The following is a 5,347-nucleotide window of genomic DNA, read 5'->3' as shown; positions in this document are numbered from 1 at the left end:
CATTAAACTGTTATTCATATGTATTAATTCCTAGAAGAAATGATTTTTTAATTTTTTTTATTAATGCTAATTTTGCCTGTTTATTTATTCATACCCTGCAAACTAAAAGACACAACAAATCATAGTGCTATGCCTCGCTATGAAACCAATTATTAGGCTAGACCTTAAATTCTATCATTTAAATTGATAAAATAAATGTGTGCGCTGTGTCGCAGCGCACACATTTATTTTATCAATTTAAATGATAGAATTAAATGTGTGCGCTGTGTCGCAGCGCACACATTTATTTTATCAATTTAAATGATAGAATTTAAGGTCTAGCCCGCTCCTGGTATTTCATGCTGGCCTGATACGATGATGATTTAACAAATTAACGTGATGTTCCCTCAAGTTCACATTCAAAATATTAAAACTGTTTCTTAAAGTTCACTGTTTGCGAAAAATATGCGCGACATGCACAGCACTGCACAGGAAGCCACTGCAGAGGGGCTGAAGAGCCGCATGAGGCTCAGCCCCGGGTTGCCGACCCCTGGCTACGGCGAAAGAGAGATTTTTTTACTGCTACGCCGTTAAAGAGATGCGGATGTCAAAACATTAGTTCTGCTATAATAATAGTTTCGCCTGAAATTTCCCCCTTCCGATCACGCGCTCCACCTGTTATGCCTCCGCGCCCCAACGGTGGGGTGCACCACACAGTTTGAGAATCACTAGGCTACATTGTGTAAATGTTACGGGCGCTAGACCTCAGATAATATGAACGTGGTCACCTTTCAAATTCATTATTTGTCATTAAGTTGCGTTCAGTTCATCGTTCTCATAAAAATGAACGTGTTCAATGAACGCGTTCTTTTGAACTTGTTCATGCACAACACTGGTAAAATATCAGCAGCCCTGATCTGAAAATAGGAAAAGTAATGTAAGGCATGAGTAATGAGCAACTGTTGACGTTTTCCATAATTACAGATGGTTATGAGCTTAAACATGAGTAATAAATACGAGCTTTAGGAAAATTGACACAATACTGAGGTGCTTCTTTATTTCAACTCATGAACGAAGAAATCAACAAAAAACTCTTCTGAACTAAACTACCAATTTCATACTTGTTTGTGTATAAAGCACTGTTCTCATCGCCGAGATACATTTCTGTGTATCTTCAGAGTGTGTGTGTGTGTGTGTGTGTGTGTGTGTGTGTGTGTGTGTGTGTGTGTTTGTGTGTGTGTGTGTTACCACAGGTAGTTTGTCTCTGGATGGTTTTGGTAGAAATGCTATCGTCTGTTTTACGAGTTGCCCATTAAGGGGCTCACAAGGATAATGTTGATTGCATGGGCCGCTGCCAGGATATTGTGTGTGTATGTGTGTGTGTGGAGGAGCTAGAGAGGTTTGATGTGCATACACGTGTATCTATATCTCAATATAAATCTAAAATTGTGTGTTTATTTTGTACAAAGTTGTCGCAGCATACGTAAACAAATTGGCCACTGAGAGTCTGGGGATGTGGTGTATGTGCAGTTTATTTTTTCATGAATGTGCAGAGGTGGTATGTCTGTGCAAGTGTGAGTGTGTGTCATGGTTAATGTTGATTGTGTTGGGGCACAGCGAGGCGCTGACAGTGCTGCGTCTGCTGAATGACGGAGATGATCTTAACAAGCACAGGGAGGCGGTCACCACCCCCCTGTTTACAATATGGGGGTGCTAAAGCTGTCGAGACCATAACTACTGCACACTGCTCAGTGTGTGTGGGTGTGTGTGTGTGTGTGTGTGTGTGTGTGTGTGTGTGTGTGTGTGTGTGCACTAATACCTCCTTGTCCCCCACCTCTTTGTTGTCACACTCCTCCTCTGCTGGATTGCCTGGCACTCCAGCTGAGAGAGACGGAGAAAGAGAGGGGGAGAGAGACCTTTTCGCTGAAGTAGCCTCCATATTCTAGAGGAATACATAACACAGATGAGCACAGGTACACAGTCACATTGGTCATTTAAAAACGAGAACTTTGCACACTGAGTGTCTGAGTACCATGCAACTAAAGATAATTTGTATCAATTCAATTTCAAATTCATCTGAATCTATGAAACAATGGTACTTTAAAATGCTTGTCCTGGTGAACAGGGATGAATGGCACTGCACACACAGGTGAAACTGTTTTTTTTTTCGTTGAGCAATGACATGCAGGCTACACTGACCTATAAGTGGGCACCCGAACCAAGGTTAAGAATGTTTACTAAGGACAAGATGTTGATGATTCATAATAACGACTCTGGTGGGACTCGAACCCACAACCTTTGAATCACTTGCCCAAGTCCAATGCGCTATGCATTGCGCCACAGAGCCTTGTATTTGATCAACAGCAACTATAATTTAAAAAATATTCTGATGTTTTAGTCATATATTCTTACAATATGGTATTTGGGCCGATAACAGGTCGTTATTTTTAGCTGTGTGTCATTTTACAGGGGGGAATATCATCATTTGAAATAGACAGGTTTACTTCAATGTTCACTGACATGTAACTATAACAATTTACATAGTTTAACCTGTTGTCAAGATACGTATGACAGGAAGTCATTGTGAAGGGCCGTAGGGGCATCCTGTAATAATCCAATAATATTATCAGATTGAATCTGAACACATTTATTTGAATTCGGTCTGTTTTAAGTACAGAAAATAACTCTTTTTCGTTAGAGTCTAGCTGCTACAACGCCTGAAAATATTAGCATAATGGTCTGCATCTTGGGTCACTTGCTATTCTGGCTCATCCTGCAGCTTTTTGGAATCCAATAGTTGTTACTCGAAGTGAAACAGCAAAATAAGAGGCCCTTAATGGCTCCATGTTAAAAGCTTGGCTCGTGTAGAGCAGCAAAAGTTAAAAGCTTTACACAGAGTTATCATACTAGGCCACGCTCCACGTCAGCCAAGTCGTCTTTCTGAGGCGAGCCTAATTTCCCATGATGATGATGATGATCGTCCAGACAACATGCTCAGGAACAATTAGCACTACTCGCTGAATTGGACACTTTCCCCTGGTCAGGCATCGAGGGCCACGACATAAATAAGTCCCCTTGTCAGCCATTGCCAAGCGACAGCTAATGACTCTCATTAATATGCAAAATAGCAGCAATTTTTTTCTGCTTCTGTGTGTGTGGGTGTGTGGGTGCGCGCGCTGTTAATCATTTTGTGCACATGGTCCGTCCGGTGCAAAGTGACCAACTCAAGAAAATTTCTAATTGTGAGTCAATTATGTCATTGAGCCCATTTAGATGTTCATTTGTATGCAAATGTGGAGGCTGCTGGGAGGGGAGAGAGGAGCTGGCATCAGACAACATGGAGGGCAGGAATAGTCACTGAACAATGACCCTGGCCAGAGCCTGCGTGACATGAGTCATCATTATTTTGGGTGTACGGATCGTGAACATCGAAGGCGTTGTGGTTGTGGTGAGTCTGACCCACTGAAAAGTGTTTAAAGTTATCTCAAATTAAAATCAGATATAGATGCAGATATTCATTTATTGAAAAGAGTTTATTAAACTGTGGAGACACCTGTAAGTTTAGAGTGTTTGGTTGTCGATTGTGTTCAATTCTCATTCTACTTAAAGACTTTAAACATCTTTTGTTAAATGCTTGTATATTTATTCTCGTCTGAAAACAGAGATCAATACCACTCTCATGTCTGCATGCTAAATATAAAGCTAGCCAGCAGGCAATTAGCTCACATCTGCATCAAGACTGGCAGGAGGGGGGAAACAGCTGAAGTAGTTCTGACCATATGTGTGGACATGTCCTCATATGCAGACAACCACTGGAGATTTAACAAACTTACGTGCATTTTGAAAAGGCAAGACCCATAAGACAGAGCATAAGAGAAGAAGATAAGAATCTATGCAGTCTCCTCATAGGGTTTCGCTGCTGCTACTTGGTACCATTTCATTTGCCTCTGTTTTGATCTGCCTCAATTAGCTGAACTGAGGGAGCAAAGGCTTCAGGGTCCAAATAAGCAGCTCAAACACAGCATGCAGACAGGAACTACTGGGGAGAAGTTGAAGATGTTCGTGAATGTTCCGCTGATGATAACTTTGCTGATGTCACCACAGAGTGTATCTGACCTGTCCTTGCCAAGCGTGGGCTGAGTGTTGGCTTCTGCATTCTGAAGAGAGTCAAGATTCAGTGTGTCCTGAAATGAGCTGTCACTTGTCACATTTGTACTTTAGTGATGATTCTAATGATGAAGCAAAATTTTCAGGAATGGAAAAAATGCGTGTATTCAAATTGAAGCATTTGTATAGAAGCTGCTTTTTTTTGCCCTGTTCTCATATAAAAAGGGCCGCCCATAGATGCACTGTATGAATGTGTGTGTGAATGGCAAAATAAAATGTACTGTAAAGTGCTTTGAGTGGTCATCAAGACTAGGAAAGCTCTATTTAAATCAAATTCAATACAATTGAAATAAATGGCGACCACTTCTTTTAATGTTAAAATTCAACAGAAATACTTCCTCCATACTGCTCCAAAAATATGGTGTGAATCATTGAATGTCATTTTTGTATTTGAATGTCGGGCTTATGGACACTTGTGTGACACCACAGGATCAGTATGGAGGCATATTTTTTCTTCTGTTGTTTTTACATTTGAAGAAGTGGTCGCCAATTACTTCAATTGTTTTGAATTTAATCCTAATCTGTTTACCCCTGAAACTCTAAAAGCGTTCTGTGGACTCAAACACTTCGACCGTCCCATCGGCATACTGGTGAGTAGATAATGAGTGAATTTTCATTTTTGGCTGAACTATCCCTTTAGGTTTCTCCTGCTCTTATATAGTGCGAGCTGCGAGGTCATGGTGTGGAACGCCAAGCTCATCATTTCATCAAGCTATCATCCTCAAGATTCGTATCCGTGGTTTAGCAGAGTGGGCCAGTCCTAGTAAATGATTCCCAGATCCATCATCCGGCTGTGATGGGATCTGATCCCCTCTGCCGTTGATTAGACGCTTATTGGAGCGAGGAGCAAAGACATCAATATGAAGGAGAGGTGAGGAGGAGGAGGAGGAGGAGGAGGAGGAGGAGGAGGAGGAGGAGGAGGAGGAGGAGGAGGAGGAGGAGGAGGAGGAGGAGGAGGGAGGGGAGAGGAAGAAAGAGGACTGAAAGTTGAGAATGAGGGGACGAAATGAAAGGAGGGCCGGAAGAGTGAAGGTGAAAGAGGGAGGAGAGAAACCAATGACACCCTCTGGTGGATGAGGCAGATATCTAACCTATGTATTTCTACTTGTTCATCTGCAATTGTATCATGTAAAGACGCCTCCCTATGTACTGTGCATATACTGTATATGTATGTATGTGTAAGTATGTGTGTGTGTGAGCC

At 41.7% G+C, this 5,347-nt stretch overlaps 1 non-coding gene across 1 annotated transcript; it reads right to left on the bottom strand.

Annotated features, from left to right (window-relative positions):
* Positions 1-2,247: 2,247 nt before the first annotated feature.
* On the bottom strand, positions 2,248-2,326 carry trnap-ugg (transfer RNA proline (anticodon UGG)). The gene is given in 2 exon segments: positions 2,248-2,283; positions 2,290-2,326. It is a non-coding gene; the product is annotated as a tRNA-Pro (tRNA).
* Positions 2,327-5,347: the final 3,021 nt, after the last annotated feature.

This window comes from Limanda limanda, chromosome 13 (genome assembly GCF_963576545.1).
Source record: "Limanda limanda chromosome 13, fLimLim1.1, whole genome shotgun sequence".
In the NCBI taxonomy this organism is placed as follows: Eukaryota; Metazoa; Chordata; class Actinopteri; order Pleuronectiformes; family Pleuronectidae; genus Limanda; species Limanda limanda.
This window is presented reverse-complemented; position numbering and strand designations above follow the sequence as displayed.